Below are 18,889 nucleotides of genomic sequence, written 5' to 3' on the forward strand. Positions count from 1 at the left end.
CTCTAGTTCAAGTGGATGGGGTCCCTGCTGGCCTCTCTCGCTGCCTCCCACACCCACACCCCCCAACCCTCCAGCCCCAGCCACCAGCCCCTCTGAAGAGCCCTGGAGCCAGGTTAGAACTACTGGGTCAGGATGGACAGGGCACTCTGCCAAATGCCACTTTACTGAAGGTCACTGTTTTGAGAGAGCATGGTAGGGCACTCAGGATCTGGAATCAAGGCTATCTGAGTTCAAATCACTCTGCCATTTAGCTGGGGAGCACATGGGACTCTCTAAACGCTATGCTCTGCATCCGCAGAATGAGTCACCGTGAGGTTCAAGCGAGGGAACATACGCAAACATCCGCACCCCGTGGCGCACACTCAGAGGGCTCTGGCAAAGGGGAGCGCCTGCGGCAGGCCTGAGGACATTGCCCCTGAAGATCTGTGTGCCAGCCGGCCTCGGGTCTGAGGCTGGAACAACCATGTCCTCAGGTATGCACCTCATTTGTACCAAGAAAAGGAAGCTGCCCCCAGCACCTGCCTCCCCCACCACCCAGCCTTGTGCGTTGTGCCGAGTTGCGGAGGTTCTGAGAACCGTGACTTTTAATTTCTTGACGTCTGTGCAATACTGCTCTTCCAACCCAGCACATTAGCATAATTCTTTACATTTCCTTTCCTTTTTTGAAAAGATGGCATTTTAAAAAGCGATGACACTGCGCAACGTGGAAGGCAAACATGAGAAGGGGAGCAGATGGGCAGGGACGGTGTGCACGCCCCCCACATCCACCCCCCAGCCGGGGTCTGGCGGCCCACACAGGGGGAGGGGCTCTGAGGGGCTTGGGCTATAAAGCTGGAGGCAGTGAAGACGAGACGTAGGCACAGTGCACATGTCCCTTGCAAGGGCAGATACCGAGCAAAACTCCACAGTGTCACCTGACGTTCTGCGGTTTCCATCTGACCGTCCAGGCCCACTCTAGGCTGATGTGGAAGGATCACCCAGCAGCTCCATTGCCTTCGGGCTTCCCGATGGGTTTGGCCAACAGAGACAACATCAGGCCATGAGAGGGAGGGGGGAGAGTGAGGGTGAGTATTTAGTTTCCGGCTCGCTCCTTGCCAAGACCACAGTTACTATCAGGCAGAGCTCTCCCTTGGGGCCTGATGACCACTTTCTCCCTCACCTCTTTAGGTACAGAAGTAACACATTCCCACTCTCCCAAAGTCCTGCTGTGCAGCACCGTGGCTGGACGCTAGACCTAGAGCTGCCCACGCCTTTACAACTGGGCTCTCTATCACATGCTCCTGGTATTCCTGATTTGAGTGGCTGTCTGCTTCCCGCCAGGCCCCGGGGGCTCCACTTGGCAGCCTCCTGGTCAGCCCTGGGCAACTCCTCTTTCCATTCCTGATCCCACCTTCATTCCCTCCCATTTCAACCCCCTACCCCCGACCACCTTCCACTGATACTGCTCCTGCCCAGGTTGACCAAGAGGCATATTTCCAAAACTAACAAACTCTTTCCCAGAACCGCCTCCCTCCATCTCCCCACATGCTTTTCCACTGCCGACTCCAGCTGCCTGCTCCTCCTCCTTGAAATGCAATCTTTCCTCTTCTTCCAGCTCTCTGGATGCTTTGAGCAGTTTCCAGCTTTAAAACCAAGGTCGTCGGGAGGCTGTCCTTAGGGTGGTGGTGTTCTCCTTCCACCCTGTCCTCCTGATGACTCACCCACTCCCTCAGCCACTGATCACCCCAAGGCAACATCTCCAGACCAGTAGGAGTGATGGCCCCACACCCAAGCAGGAAGCTTCCTCTTGGACATCCCAGAGGCAACCAAACTCAACCTATGATCTAAACTAACTCATCCTCTTTCCCTGAATCTGCATCTCCCATGAGTCGTCAAGATTGGATGGGGCACCACCATCAGCCCTGCACCCAAGCCAGAGCCTACGTGGCCTCCCATGGCTCCCTCTTTCCCACTCACTCCCACTCAGTGCAGGTGCTGTGACTCTCACTTCCTCAACATCTCTAGAAGATGGTCCCTTCCTTCAGCTCCCACTGCCACTGTTGAGTTCTGATCCTGTATAGTCTCAGCTGGACTAAGACAAGAGCCTCCCACATGAGCTCCCCAGCAGCTACTTGTGATTCCCCGACAGAGTGTGGCTGGCTGATTCCTCTCAGCCTTGACAAACTATTCCCTCTTCCAGGGCTGGAATCCCCACCTCTCGTTCCCTCATCCCCAATGCCCCTCACCTCCCAAGCTTCTGCATATGATTCCTACAGGGCCTTCAATCCTCTGCCCAAGCTTACCCAAGCAAAACCCTGCCCACCCACCATCCCACTCCCACAGGCTGCTTCAGAAACTTCGCTGAGCTCCCTGAAGACCCCGTGTGACCCCTACCAGTGCTCTTCACACTCAGCCAAAGCGGCAGTGTCGTTTTCTGCCAGACTCCTAAGCTTCGAGCAGCTTTACTGCTGGAACCTTCATCTACCTGACATCATGTACCCAGCAACCACTACTCCATGGTTGGCTCCCAAAGACTAGGTGCTCCGTGCTTTTGTTGAATTAATGAATGCCCCAAAGCAGAGGTTTGAAATATTCCCACTTTTCTCAGTCCCTAACCCTCCCTCTCTTCTTCACCCTCTCAGAAAAATTTTTCTTTCTCTCTCTCCCTCTCTCTCTCTCTCTCTTTCACACACACACGCACACATCCACCCTTAACTCTGGAGAGCTTCTGCCCTCACTGAGAAAATGAAGCCCACCTCATACAAAATGCCTCAAGTTGGTGCCTCGACCTCTAACCTTTCTGTTCTTTGCTCACCATCCCCTCCTCTTTTAGAGAAGTTTCTATTAGGCAGGGTTCTCTAGAGAAACAGGACTGATAGACTATAAATCTCCTATTTACACATATAAATATTATGAGATTTATATAGCAGTCAGCTCACAAGACCATCGCAAGTCCAAATTCCACAGGGCAGGCAGCAAGTTAGGAACTCCAAAGAAGGTTTTGATGAATTCCCAGGAGAAGCTGACTGGCTTAAGTAGAAATGGAAATTCTTCTGACTGCTGAAATCATCAGTTCTCCCTTTAAGATGAGACTTCTCTCATTGCTGAAGACAATCTCCTTCGTTGATTGTAGATGTAATCAGCAGTAGATGCGATCAACTGATGATTTAAATCCATGAAATACCCCACAGTAACAATCAGGCCAGTACTTGTTTAACCAAACAACTAAACACCATAACCTAGCCAATTTGACACATGAAATTAACCATCAAAGAGTTGCTTTAGGAGGGAGCCCTCCCTTGCTTTCCAACTCTACACTCTGAGAGGGTAGAATCTGTGTCTGTATTTCTTACCTTAAATTCCCCACAGAACTTAGAGAGTAAAGTACATGCAATAATAATCAAGCAAGTTATGCTGAATAGCTAAAGGGTAGATGAAGAGTTAAATGTAAATGCAATCACACATTTGTAGAAATTAGTTCATATGCATTCATTTATAATTAACACTGCACTAATATTCTAAAGTACCTATTCTAAATTGCCCAAGAACTAATTAAATCTCAGAACACCCCGGGGAGTAAAGTGTTATCAGCCACATTAATAAAATGTGCAGAATAGTTGTCAGAAAAGCAGACTGATATGGGATGATATTCTGGGACTCTGCCACCAATTCATTCCACCCTGCTAATACAGCAGTTTAAAAACTGTATTAGGCCCACAGTAATCCTATCTAACCTGCTGAATATGCATCACTCTTCCTTTCCCTCTTCCCCTGGGGCTTTCTTGCATCTTCCTGACTCTTGCTACCAGGGAAGGCGAGGTGAACACCTGCTTCCAGCACAGCCTTCCACAGAGATTACTATGAAAATAAACACATGAAGGGGACAGGGCCTTCGTTTATTCACTTCACCTGTGTCCACCCTACATACTAACTGCAGTGAACTACCCAGCATTCCTTACCTGCAGCCGCATTCCTGCACACAGGCCCCTGCACACTGAGCCACAGGAGGGAAATATCTAACCTGTTTCCTTCCCCAGTCCACAACCCCTCCCACAAATGCCAAGTCACCCTTAGAGACGGAGCTCCCAGACGCTACTCCTCTGGGAAGCCTTCTACGAGGCACCTGCAGACATGTGGTCCTACCCTACTCTGCTTCTGGTTCACCCCTCTGCTACAGAACTTGTCACCATATTTTTTTTTTAATCTATTTACATCTCTGTCCTCTGCACCAGACACTCAGGGGCTGAATAGTAGAGACTAGTCGTATTCAAATTTGATCTCCAAGTCTGGCTTGGTGGCCAACAACAGTGCAAGCTCAGTAAGCAGGAGGAAAAAGAAGAGATGCGAATCCGCCTGCTGTGGGGATCTCATTTAACCCTCTGCCTCCTTGACATCTCGGAAACACCAGGGACAGCAGTGAGACTGGTGGGCCATGGGCCATGGGCCATCTATTCCAGTGCATCTCAGCTCTCAGGGATTGTCAGCATGAAAGAGAGTCTGCCTTTTCAAAATGGTAGTCTTAGCGCATACTGGCTACTTGTCTTAGGATGAGCCATTACAGTAAAGCCTCCACTGCATCATGGCTCCATCCCACCCTGTCAAGTTCCACTTCTTCCACACCAGGAGGTAGCAGGCAACAAAACTTCAGACAGCAATGCTGCAGTGTGGCTGTTCCCTTGTCTCCTGGCTTTCGTAGAAAAGGTTTCTACCTGTTCTGGGACCAAATTTAGAATCCTTGAGAGACAACAAAGCCCCCAGCTGGCCTCCAAGATGCTTAAGAAGAAAGTCTCCCTTTCCAAACTCCTAGCATAAAATGCCAACAGCTGGGGAGGGATTTTGTTAGGTTTTTCCCCCCTGAGTTAAAGGTACCAGGCACCTGTAAGCATCACAGGACACCAATAATAGAAACAGTGGAATTCATGTCCATCTCCATTTCTAATTTATCTCACATGCCTCAGAAAAGAAGATCTAATTGCCAGCAGGAATAGGGTTTTAATTTAATCCATGTGACTTGGGGTGGAGAACAAGGGAGACTCAAGAAGCATCCCAGAAGACTGCTGGATTTGCAGGGTAAGAGCCCGTGTTCAGACGTCAAAGGAACCTGGATTCAAATCCACACTCTGGCATGTAATGGCTGGCTCACCTCAGCAGTGTCCTCTGCCTACCACAGTCTACCTTGGTACATGGTGGTGCAGGCTGCAACAGATGGACAATGCCCTGCACAGCAGCTGGCACAGGTGGACATGCGGGAAGTATCTGGCCTATCTGTGTGGCACCCGGCTGGGGAGGAGGAGTTTCAAAATTCCACTAAGCCAAGAGCCTTGGATTCTATGGGTGTATGGGAGGTACTAGACTGAAGCGCCTCTGGAAATTTGGGAAGCATGTTAACACAAGTCTGTAAAAATCAGTAGCCTGACTTACACCCATAGTTTGCTTGTCTAGTGCCATCTCTGGGACCTGCTGGGTGACCCACAGGCTCAAGGCTGTGGGTCCCACAATTTCTTCCTTCTCTAAACAACTCGGAGGGTGTACCCTGTTATTGTTTAGGCAAACCTTATTAAAAGTATTAGCAGCTGTGGAGTAATAAAGGTCAGGAGCATGCATTTTCATTCAGCAGACATTTCCAAGAGCTGCCCAGATTGCAGGCAGCATGCTGACCTTAAAGAAGGAGAAAGTCAGTTAGCTGGATCAGGGGTTGAAGGAGGCTTTCCAGGAAAAAAAAAGCTGCTGGAACAAAACAACCCATGGTACATGAGGGGGCAAAAAGCATGCAGCAGGCAGTGGCAGGAGACAAGTCAGTCCAGGGCAGCAGGGAGAGATCCCTCCATGCTAAGGAAGGGCAGGGAGGGCCACGAGAGGACCTTCAGGAAAAAGCACCATGGTCAGCTTTGTGTTTCACACTGTTCTTTGAAGGGTGAGTTTATAGGAGCAAGTCTGGAAGTGGCAACCAGTAGGATGGCTGTTGGAAAACAGCGATGGGAAAACTGGGACAGTGGGAAGAAGGTCAGAGAATGGAATGAGAGCTAAAGAAATCACTGGGTAGAAAAGCCAGCAGGCTTAAGTGACCAGTTAGATTTGGGGAAGAGCCAGAAAGAGGAATTAGGGATGACCCCATGGTTCTAGTTCAGAGCTGGAGTGTACCAGCAAATGAGAAGAACACTAAACAGGGCAGTAAGGAAGCAGTTGTAGGGGAAAAATAAGGAACAATTTTTTAAAATAGAGGTCTTGAGATGCTTCTAATACAGAAGGGAGAAGAGGTCCAGTAGACAATTGGATGTATGAAGTGGAATGTTGCAGGAGAGAACTGAGCTGAAGAGAAAGACTTAGGAGTCATCAGAACATATATATGGTTGGATGGTGAATGCATGAGAATGGGTGAGCTCCCCAGGAAGGATGAGAGAAGGGGCCTCAACTGTTTGCTACTGTCACTACTCTGAAGAGGGCCATTCAAGACAGCTGCGGCTTGACTCCATGGAAAGACTCACAACTGTTACTGCAGAAAACAAGGATGCAAGCTTGCACTCTAAGTCTCTGAAAAACAACAATATATACCTTACTGGGTGGCTGAGAGGCTCAAATGAAATACTGGCTGTACTGGGCCCACTATATATTAAATAAATTTGAGGCCCCTTCTCTTTTTGCAGTTATTCTTGATGCAGTTAGAAAAGCAATCGGGCACCTGAATATCCTTCCATGCCATGTCCATCTCCCCAACTTCTGTTACCCTACCTCAAATCTCAAATGTTTTGTTAGAACACTAATTGCTGGAAGTCAGAGTGAAGAGAAAACACTAAAAGCAGTATTTGATTCTGAATAAAGAAAACTTTCATAGTTTATCCTCAAACACAGGTGAAAAACTTACAGCTAAAACGAAATCTGTGAAGAGAAGAACAGAAGAGAAAAAAAGAATTAAAGCAACTTCCGAGTCAAAAAAAAAAAAATGAATGGAAGCAGGGAGGGATGGCCAGACAGACAGCCAGACACCACTTACCTGAGAACCTCATCCATGCCATCTGACCCACTGCACATGCAAGTAAATGGAAGTTATAAAACAAATTGTTTTTGGGTTTCCCATCCATTGGACACTGCTGCTCTCTGCAGATCCACGCATTTACTCAGAAGTTTGCTGAGCCCTTACTCTGTACCAGGCCCTGTTGTAAACCCTGGAGGGAGAGCAGTGAACTGCAATGCTCACACAAAGTAAGTTCCTTCATCTGCTTATGTCAAATTCATCAGGGACTAAAATTTGGCTCTGGATTTTGGCCAAAATTTTGGTAAACGATTCTATTCTACCTTCAGTGACCTGGCCCTGGAGAAAGAATGGGCCCTGCCTTCCAAGCTATCAGCTAATGGAGAGAGAAATGCACAAACCCACAGCTCCAGCAGAAGGCAGGCATGCAGTGCACAGAGAGAAGGCGAGGTCTGTGGGGAGGCAGAGGCCAAGCACCAGGAAGGGGGCATTTGAACTGAGACTGAAAAAGCAAGAAGGAAGCTGTGATTGGAAGGATGAGCAGGAATCTGCTGGCACAAGGCAGGGAGGGGGGTATTCGGGGGATTCTACAGATGAGGGACATATGGCCCAAGGAAGCAAGGTGTGAGAGGGCTGCTGGTTCTGGGGCCATGGGGACTCAAGGATCATCACTGATGATGATGTGGGACAGTCCCTAGGGTCAGGCAGCTCACAGAGGCCAGGCTACAAAAGGCCTTGCATTTGCATGCCATGTTCACAAGCTTGGGCTTTGTTTAGGGTGACACGGAGACACTGAAGGAGTCTGAGCAGGGGAGAGATATGATCAGATTTACATTATAAAAAAAAAAAATTTCCTGGAAGCACCATAGAAGGATCTATAGAGAAATGACCCCAGAAAGAAGGCTACTATTGGCACACTAATATTCAAAGTGACATTATTCACAATTGCCAAAGGATGGAGGCAACCCAAGTGTCCATCAACCAATGAATGGATAAATAATATACATACAATGGAATATATTCAGCCATTAAAAGGAATTAAGTTACATGCAACAACCTGGATGAACCTTGAGGACATCACGTTAAGTGAAATAAGCCAGACACAAATGGACAAATATTGTATGATCTCACTGATTCGAAATAATTGCACTAGGTAAACTCACAGAGTAGAATGTAGAGTATAGATTACCAGGAGACAGGGTGGAGATAGGGAATAGGAAGTAAAGGCTTAAAATGTACAGAGTTCCTATTTGGAATGATGGAAATGTTTTAATAATGGATTTTGGTGATGGTAGCACAACATTGTGAATGCAACTAACAGTACTGTAATATATATTTGAATGTGATTAAAGGGGGAAATAGATTATATATATGGCAACAGGAAAAAAAAATCCATGGAACTACACTACATAAACAGTGAACCCTAAGTTAAACTATGGACTACAGAAGGAGGGCGGAAGGAAGGAGGGCGGAAGGAAGGAAGGGGGAGGGTGGCGAGGAAAGGAAGGAAGGAGGGAGGGCAGGCAGGCAGGCTGGCCTGAGCAGGGCAGTGCAGAGTGACAGAGGAGGCCAGGCCAGGCCACATTTGAAGGCAGGTTCAACTGAATATAAGGAAAGGGAGTGAGGGAGAGGAGGAGTCTAGGCATCTCCTACTACTGGACTGTAAAAGCAGCTGAGACCATCTATTCAGGTAAGGAGGGCAGGTTGGAGGGAAATACCTCAAGTTCACTCAGACTCACTGAGCTTGTCGAGCCAATGCGAACCACCCAGCAGGCCATCTGCTTCCTCAGACACTCTTCTGCAGAACTCAGAAAATAAATAAGTTTTCTAAGAAGAAGAAGACTCCACGGCCAAGAAATTTTGGAAGCATATTCTAAACACAATACTTATTAAAACCAGGAGGGCAAGGGTTTCGACCTCATCCTGTGGGAACTCTGCTCCATCGCCCCCCTCCCCTGCTGGCTTGTGGCATTCTTGATGACTCGGCCCCCTTCACTGGACTCTGGTGGGAGCCACTCCCGGCCCATGACCAAAGCCTCATCCTCACTTCCCCTTCGCTCCCTTATTTTGCCCTCCTTTCATCTCACTTTGAGAAGTCAACCACATTCTCCCCTGAAACTCTGGCACCCTGGTGAGCATCCGCTTACACTGGGGGTGTTGGCTCTACCAGCCCCTCCAGCACAGGGTGAAAAATGGGCTGTGCCCTAGGCCAGGCACCCAGAAAGCAGGGACCAGTGCTAGAGTTATCCCTTAGTGAGCTAGACCCATAAGACCCTCCAGGCCCCAGTTTTCTCCTTATACAATTCATTCTTTCCTTCATTCATTCTCTCAACCAACATTTATTAAACAACAACGATGTACCAAGACAGACGCTGGGAGTAACAGGGCTACAGATACAACAGGGTCCCTGTGCCTGGGGTGCCAGCAGCCTAGAAGAAAGATAAGTTAAAAACGGTAATACAGAAAATGCAAATCAAAACCACAGTGAGATGCCACTTCACACCCACTACAATGGCTATAACCAAAAGATCAAACAAACTAATAATGAAGATGGGGGAAATTAGAATCCTCATGCAGTGTTAGTGGAAATGTAGACTGGTGCAGCCATTTGGCAATTCTTCAAAAAGTTAAACATGGAACTACTATAGGATCCAGCAATTCCACTTCTAGATATATACTCAAGAGATATGAAAACATAGGTCCACGAAAAAAACTTGTACCCAAATGTTCAGGGCAGCATTTTTCATGACAGCCAAAAGGTGGAAATAATCCAGATGTCCATCAACTGATGAATGGATGAATAAAATGGTATATTCATTCAGTGGAATGTTATTCAATCATTAAAAAAAAAAAGGAATGAAGTACTGATATATGCTACAACATGGATGAAACTTGAAAACATCAGACTAAGTGAAAGAAGCCAGTCACCAAAAAAAAAACACAACACATATTGTATGAGTCTATTTATAAGACATGCCCAGAATAGAGAAATCCATAGAGACAGAAAGAAGATCTGAGATTACCTAAGGCTAGGGGATGCAGGGAAATGGGGAACGATTGCTAATGGGTATAGGGCTTCTGTTTGGGAAAATGAAATGTTCTGGAATTAGAAAATGGTGATGGTTGTACATCATTGTGAATATACTAAAAGCCTCTGAATTTTATATTTTATGTGGATGAATTGTATGGTATGTGATTTATATCCCAATAAAGCTACTAAAATTAAAAAAAAAAAAAACATATAATACAAGGTGATGAGTGTTATAATAGAGGTAGGTAAGTGCAGAGGGTTTTTCTAGAACAGAAGGAGGCACCTTCCCGTAGCCTGGATCCACGCACTGGCAAAGGTGGGGAAAGAGTGACTGGAGGCTTCTCAAAGGAGGAGGAGCTGGTCTGAACCGTAAAGAATGACTGAAGTTGTTCAGGGAGAAATGGAAAAAGGGGCATTCCAAGAAAAAGAACGACGTGTACAAGAGACCACGAGAACGCAGAGTATTGGGGGCCTTCAGGCAGTTTGTATTCTGGGCCTTCAGGAAGTTTGTTACAGCCGAGTCATAGTGGGGAGGGTGAGAGGGGATGAGAAAGGAGGTGGTAGGGATAAGAAAGCCAGGTGGCAGACAACTGAGCAGCCTCTGGGGGAGCGTGGACTGTTTCTGATCAGCAGCATGGTGGGGGGTGGGGGGTGAGGGTGACCAGGGTACACTGCAGAAAGATGCTTCTAAAATTAAGGACAACAGTGGTTCTCAAAGTGAGGGGCACACACCTGAGCAGATGCCGAAGTCAACCACTGAAGTTTGGGAAGTACACAGTAGAATTCTTGTTTACCTTTATTTCTTTCCTCATTTTTTAAAAATTTATATTTTATGTATGTTTTATAATGTCTATAATATATTAATACAACAGTACATGTATCTGAGCCAGATCCACCTCTTACTCCTATGACACTGGAAAGAATGCTCACCTCAGTTTCCTGATCTGTGAAGTGGGGATAATAATAGTAACTACCCCTCAAGCTTTTTATAAAGATGAAATGAGTTAATATTTATAAAACATTTAGAACAGTGGCTGATCCACAGTAAGAACTCAATGGGTGCTTATTAAATGAAAAGATATAACTGACTAGTAAACAAATAAAAAGGTATTGAGGATATGTGCCCAAAATGTCTGAAAACCACTGGGGTTCACAGAATTTGGACTGGGGGGGAAGGCAGACCAGAGCTGTTACAAGAGTCCATGTAAGAGATGATGGGGCCTGAATCTGAAGAACAGAAGCAGGGATGGAGTGAAGGACTGGAAAAATATTTAGCAGGAAAAGTCCACTGAACTTGGTAAGTGACTGCCTAGGGCAGGTGATGGAGAGGTTTCGGGCCAAGACTTCTGGATGGTGAGGCCAGTCACCAAAACGGAACACAGGAGGAGCATTTATAAAGAGTTGGATGATGATGTAGGTACTGAGCATGCCACACAGTGCAAACTGCTGGGACACCCAAACTGAAATACAGGTCTAGAGCTCAGAAGATCTTGGCAAGAAAGAACAAAGTGTTGGTTGAATCCATGGAAATGGACAGGAACCAGTGGTGGTCACCAGTGCGGGCCCCCAAACATTTCCAATTCTCCCCTACTTTGGGCACATGGCAGGACTACAACTTCCGGACCCCATGTGATTGGGCAGGGGGTGGAGGGGTAGAAAGTGGATCAATTCAGGCCAATGAGTTGCATGAGCAGAAATGACAGATGCCAATTCCGGGCCAAGATAAACACCCCCTGGACTCCCTTTCCCTCTTGCACCATGATTGGTAACTGCGGTATACTGAATCATGTACCCCAACAAAATAGTAATTACATCTGCTTAATTATACCTGCATAATTATTATCTGCATTTCTGTAGGTGTGAACCCATTTGCAAACAGGGCCCTTTGAAGACGTCATTATTAGTTAAGGAGTGGCCAAATTGAATCAGGGTATACTCTTAATCCATATTACTGGAGGCCTTCATAAAGAGAGGAAATTTGGCCATGATCACAAGAAGGCAGAAATGAGAAGAAGCCAGATGGAGGAAAATGAAATAAGAGAAAGAGGTTGTCACATGGTGAAGGACTGCTAGAAAGCCACCAGAGACCACAACAGACTTGTGGAAAGCATAGCCTTGCTGACGCCCTGATTTTCGACTTCAAGCCTTCAAAACCAGGAGTCAATTAATTCCTGTTCTTTAAACTGGCCCACTGTGTGGTATTTGTCGTGGCAGACCTGGCAAACCAAAACAGCTACCTTCAAGGTAGGGGGCTGCCTTCAGGGTTCCTGAGTGAGCAGAGCCCCCGAAGGCCTTCGAAGGACAAGCATCATGAACAAGAAATAAAGCTTGGCTATTTTAAACCACTTCAGTTTGGGGGAGGCTTGTTAAAACAGCATAAACTGGCAAACACTGACGGGCAGAATCGGGGACAGCTGCATGATTGAAAGAAGAGGATGAATTCACAAAGGAGGTGTGGCAGGAACAGCAGGAGGGGTGGAGGACAGTTGGAAGAGGGAGGTCTCATGGAAAAGGACTGTTAAGTGTGCCAGGGCGAATTCCCACATATTCAAGCACACTGAGGACTGAGCATGGCTGGAGACCACTGTACTGGATAAACTCGGATTTCCACTCACCTGTTTAGAGCAGAGATAAAACAAGCATCTACCAGGCATCAAAAAGAAACAGTTATTACCATTAAACATCTTTCTACAGAGAAAAGTATTATGTTCAGAGACTGACACTGTACTACTTTTTCACCTACAAAATTTTAAACACAAGATTCACTCTGAACAGTTTTCAATCATAGCAGGTATTTATCAAGTCAGCTGTTTTGCTAACACAAATATAGAAAGCAGAGACCTGAAATAGTGCTGTAAAAATGTTCAGGAAGATTATAGGTGCATCTTAGGTAAGACCTTAAAACAAATGCCTTGTCTCCTTTATGAAGGATTTAACAAGAATACAAGCCAATTTTTGCAACTCTCCTTGCTTAAAATGACCCCAGAAATAACACGCTTAGAGTGGTTCAAAAGTCACTTTTGTAAACTTGACATATTGATTTCTGTAGGCTGTAAAATATTTTTCAAAAACAACAGCTGTTCCATATAATGGAAGGAAAAAATACTTTTCCTCGTTTCTTTTACTATTCAAATGCAAAAGAAAATAAATAAACATTGAATACATATCAAAAGTGCTATTTTAACTTGCCATGGTTCATTATAGGAAAAAGCTTATTTTGTTTTCTTCTAATTGTTTTAGCAAGCTTAAGAGTCAAGGTCAACTGTTGGAAATGTCACTAAACTGCTCTTTACAGAACATGTATTAAAACAATTATGCAAGAACTTTCCAAAGTGTAATATTGTGCTTGGCAAACTAGGGAACATGGAGCAATCACAAGGACGTCAGCCACCAGGCAGCTGGGCATAAGGTCATTTCTGCATATTTTAGAGACTTCAACTGTAGCCAGAAAAGGAAAATCACCCAGAGCTTTTATCTTTCCATTTGGTTTTGTTAAATTAAAGTCCACTTAGGTTGTTCAAATCAATGGAATACGAGGCCATTTTCTACACAGATCATTATTGGGGAAAATGATAATCTTATTAGAAAGGATTGTGCCTGTCTGCCATTGCCGAAGAGACTGCCCAATTAATTACAGAGTGGAAAATAAATATCGGGAAACACACTGAGTGGGACTTTCATAAGGTTAGAGAAAAATCTGACAGAAGTGCACTGGAATGAATAAAATATACATCCATGAGGCAGAAGTACGAGACAGGTTTTAAGATACAACGTGGGATAGTGGGGCCACCAACAGGGTGGGAGGAGGGAGCCATGGGTTCCTACTCTAACCCTATCCGAAATGAGCAGTGGGACACAGGAAGGACCTAGGACAACCATTACTTCTGGGCCTCAAACTCCTCAGTTTTAAAACTCGAAATCGGGTCTACAAAAGGATTTTTTAAGCCAACCTCAAAAACTCACACAATGTATGATTAAACTTGTATAACACTCTCAAAGTCCCTCTCAAAATTATAGAGACGGAGAACAGGTTAGGGGTTGCCAGGGGTTGTGGGGAGAGGGCGGGTGTGAAGATACGGGAGTAGTCAGAGGAAGAGCTTCATGAAGGAGCAGTTCTGTGTCCTAATTGTGAGCGGGGGGGTGGGGTGGTATATGAATCTACACAAGTTACACACGCACACTGGAACAATGTCGTTTTCCTGATCTTCATACTGCACTATAGTTCCGTAAGACGTACCTCCTGGGGAAAACAGGGTGAGGGGACACAGGGTCTCTCTGAACTATCTCTGCAACATCCTATGACTCTATATGTCAAAATACAAAGTTTTGCTTTTCAAAACCACATTTAAGATAACTCCTTTGACCATATACACTGACCAAATATATGTAACCGAATTGAGGAAAGATGGCAGAGTAGGGTGCTTGAGGATTCAGTCCCTCCACCAGGATAATTGTTAAACAGGCAGAAACAGACTGAATCAAATATGCTGAAATGCTGGAGTCCAGTAGAACACTCTATAGCATCCAGGAAGAGCGGGAGGAAGAGGCTGGGAAATTACAGTAAATACCATTAAAGGGCTCCGTCTGCGCAGCAGTTACCATGACCTATCCCCCATTCTCGCAGCAGGCAGCTAGCTGGTCCGGCCCCTGGCATAGCTTGCTGGTGCAAGAGGAACATGAAAATCCAGTACTCCAAGATCCAGGGAGGCACTGTCCAATTGTTTATCACTGCATCTGATCAGTTACACTGGATCATGGGGGGGCCAGCTCTGAGGGCAGCCACCATTCCAACCCACCCTGGACAAAAGCGACAGCGGAGACTTAGAGACAGCGCACTTCCTCAGAGCTGCAGAGGAGGAAAGGGGAAAGGCTGCACCTGCTGGGCAGGTGGAAAGCCAAGAAAGCGCAGCTTGGGGCACTACGGAAAAAGCTCCTGGCACCCCTCCCGGCCCTTTCCTTGCCCCTTCCTGTGGCAATTTGGAGCCCGCCAGCACTCCTGTGGGTCCTGGACCTTGTTCCAGCCAGGAAAGACTGACTTAGGAACTCTTCTCTCTTGTGCTGCCCCTCCTGGAATTTGCCCTCCAGGCAAAAGCAGCTGGAGATGATGAAAGCAGGATAAGGAACAACTGAGGCAATGAGGCAGGTGGCTTGGGGACAGGCTTCCCTGCTTTCAGTGCTGCAGTGGAACCCCCAGGACTTAAGGAGAGGAAGAAAGTCTATATCCTGGGCAGTCGAGGGGGCATTCAAACGCCTGCGAATAGGGGAACAGCTAAGGCATAGCAAGCACAAGCCCAGGACAAGACACAGGCCCAGAAAAAGACACGGAGGACCTGGCATGTCACCTTCTCCTTGAGCTGGCCTTTCGGATCTGAGGGCTGAACTCTGAAGGAGAGCACCAGCCAAGGAAAAGCCGATTTGCAAAGACGGTGACAGACATTTTTTTGCTAAGCTTTGCTTGGCTTTGTTAAGTCCTGACGCTAGAAAAACTCTGTTACGTCACTGACTGGACACAGACTCAAGAAACAGACATTTCAGGGAATAAATTCCAGAGTTAACATTTTAAAACATTAAAATGTGCACTAAAGATTACAAAGATTTCACATCTAACCCTTTTAGATATCTTCTATGATAAAAAGTAGAGTTAGTGAATTAACGAATTTCTAAATCTTTTTGTTAATAGAAAAGAAGCATCTTTGACATAGAATTGTTAAACCATCTCTGAGCAGTATGCCTCAGGATTTGTTTATTAGGATGGCGGCAGAGGGGCGGAAGAAAGTGCAGGGGGAGGGATGTATGCAGCTGTGTTCATAGTTCCATTTTGATGTAACCACTGTATGTGCGTATCTCTTGGCTGTACCATAGGAAAACACCGTTAAATAATTCAATGGAAACATACCTTGCTATTATTTCAATATAGGTCTGACAATGAATTCTCTCACATGCATTACACTTATTGTACTCCTGCTTTATGTCTCATTTTAAATTGAGAATTAAGGGAATGCAGTACATGCAATTCTGCCAATATCTACAGAGACCTGTTGCATTTTTGTCTTCTATGAAACTTTTGTCACCAAGAAAGGCAGGAATACATTTTTTTTTCCTGATTGAGTTGGTGTCACGTATTTTTGGTTATCCCCATGCTCACAGTTTTGGGACCTGGAATTGGTAAATATTCATGAAAAGCATAGTAACATTCTGTGTGATCTCAACCACATAAAAATGTATGGTCAGTTGTGTGCATACACATAAAAGACCTAGAAGGACATGTAAACTGTAAATTGCTTATGATTCTGGATGACTTTTGTGTTCTTCACTTCTTGTGCTTTTCAGTTTTCTATATTGCACAATTAAAAGTATGAAAACAACGTTATTTTAAAAAACAAACAAACAAACAAAAAAGATTATAAAGAAACAGGAAATGATGGTCCATCCAAAGGAAGAGGATAAATATACAGAAAACATCAAAGAAGAAGACCAGTCTGTGGACAAACCAGACAAAAACTTTTACAAAAATGATACTCAATATGATCAAGGAGATAAAAAAAAAATACAAAGAAAGAACTAAAAAATATTAGAAAAACATATACAACTCAAGATAAAGAAAAATAAAGAACTAAAGGTCATCAAGAAAAGAATTAATGAACAATATGAGAATTTCAATAGAGAGAAATTTTAAAGAAGAACCAAACAAGAACTATTGAAGTTGAAGACCACAATAACTGAAATGAAAAATTCCCAGAAAGGTTTCCATAGCAGACTGCAGCTGGCAGAAGAAAGAATTAGTGAACTGAAGACACGACAAGTGAAATGAGTCAAGCTGAGAAACAGAAAGAAAAAAGAATTATAAAAAGCAAAAATAACCGAGACCTGTGGGACACAATCAAGCATACCAATATACGCCTTATGGGAGTCTCAGAAGGAGAATAAAGACAGAAAGGGGCAGAAGGAATATTCAAAGAAATAATGACAGAAAACACCCCCAACTTAGCAAACTTGGCAAAAGACATGAATATGCACATCCAAAAAGCCCATATTACATACGGATCAAACTGGTGAACACAAAGGACAAGGAGACAGAGCTGAAAGCTGCAAGAGAAAAGCAACATGTTATGCACAAGGGAGTCCTAGTTAGTGTAAGTGCTGCTTTCTCATCAGAAACCATGGAGGCAAGAAGGCAGTGGGCTGAAATACATACAGTGTTGAGAAAAAACAACTGTCAGCCATGAACTTTACATCTGGCAAGAATTTCTTTCAAAAAAAGGAAGAGATAAAGACATTACCAAATAAAGAAAAGATGAGGGAGTTCTTGCCACTAGACTTGTCCTACAAGCAAGGCAAAAGGGAGTTCTTCCAACTGAAAGAAAAGGACACAAGACAATGGTTCACGGTAAAATAAAGCAATAAAGACCTCCGAAGAAGGGAACAAAGTAGTACTGTTGTATTGCATTTTTTTTTGGTAAGTAACAATGCTTCTTGCTTCCTACAGGCAGCAAATGTATAAAAAGTGATGATAAATCTATGGCTTGGGACTCAATGTACAAAGACATAATTTTTAACAAGTATAAAAAAAGTGAGGAGCTTCCGGGAAGAAGGCAGATTAGGAGAGGCAGGGCAAACTTCTAGATGAAAAAAACTAGATAGAAGCAATTCCAGGGTGCAGCCGGACGGACAGGGACCCTTACAACACAGTGGGGAAATGGATGGAGAGGCAGAGAGTCTGGACCTGAAGGGACAGAGTGAGTGTGTTGGGCCGAGATCGCCAGTGGGGACTGGCAGCTGGAGCCAGCCACCAAGGGCAGGAGAGAGCAGCTTTCCACACCCTGTGCACCCATCTCAGTTGCTGGCTGGAGAGATAACCTTTCACAGCTGCATGGCCAGGAGTTCCAGTGAATTAACTCAGGATTCGCTGGATTTGTCTTGACTGTATTTACCCTTCCTCCACAGAAGCCCACAGTGTGCAACGGCAGGAGATGGGGAGAGGCAGCAGTGCCACACGGAAATGCCAGGAGCCCTGCTGTGACCCTAAAGGCTCATGAACACATGACTGCAGTGCATTTGAGCTGCAGGGTGAGCCATGCAACCCCACAGCAGCAGAGCAGTCAACTGGAGCCCTGGGAACTGCCAGAACCACCGTGCCCTCGAGCAGACTCCCTACTGATCCTTCCCCTGCTCACAGGGCTGGCAGTTCCCAGTGCACACAGAGAACAGGTATGCTGACTGGATTTCCACCAGGTTTTACCCAGAGCACAGGCAAGGGTGGGGGAGAGCAGGCTTGAGGGTAAGAGATGGCTCAAGAGCACCATCTGCTGGGAGGATAGGGGAAGTGCACTCCAGCAAGCTGTAGCTCTGCAAAACTATAGATAAATGTTCAAATAATTCTGCATATCCCAAAAAAACCTTATGAAGTTAAGCAAAAGCCCGGAGGCCAACATAAAATTATAAAACACATGAAAAAAACAAGAATAGAAGGACAAGACAAACAAACAAATTAAAAAGCTTGAGGAGATACAGAACTTGGAGCAATTAATCAAAGATGTATACACAAATCTCCAAAACAACTTCAGTGAATTGGCTAAGGACACCAAGGATATCAAGAAGACTCTAGAAGAGCATAAAGAAAAATCTGAAAGAGTAAATTCAAAAATAGCAGATCTTACAGAAATAAAAGATACTATTGATCAAATTAAAATTTGAAGAGGCAGAAGAGAGAATAAGCAAACTAGAGGACAAAACAATTGAGTGTGAATGCACAAAAGAACAAATGGTGAAAAAAATAAAAAAATTTGAAATGAATTTCAGGGGAAATGATGGATAACATGAAGCGCACAAACATAAGAATCTCTGGTGTCCCAGAGAAGAGTAAAGGGCTAGGAAGAGTATTTGAAGACATAGTTGGGAAAAACTTCCCA

General features: G+C 45.2%; 1 protein-coding gene across 1 annotated transcript in view; it reads right to left on the reverse strand.

The window, feature by feature from the left end:
• ZFAT (zinc finger and AT-hook domain containing) overlaps positions 1-18,889 on the reverse strand; it is a 422,711-nt gene that overhangs the window by 176,347 nt on the left and 227,475 nt on the right.

The sequence above is a fragment of the Choloepus didactylus genome, chromosome 14 (assembly GCF_015220235.1).
Source record: "Choloepus didactylus isolate mChoDid1 chromosome 14, mChoDid1.pri, whole genome shotgun sequence".
NCBI lineage: Eukaryota > Metazoa > Chordata > Mammalia > Pilosa > Megalonychidae > Choloepus > Choloepus didactylus.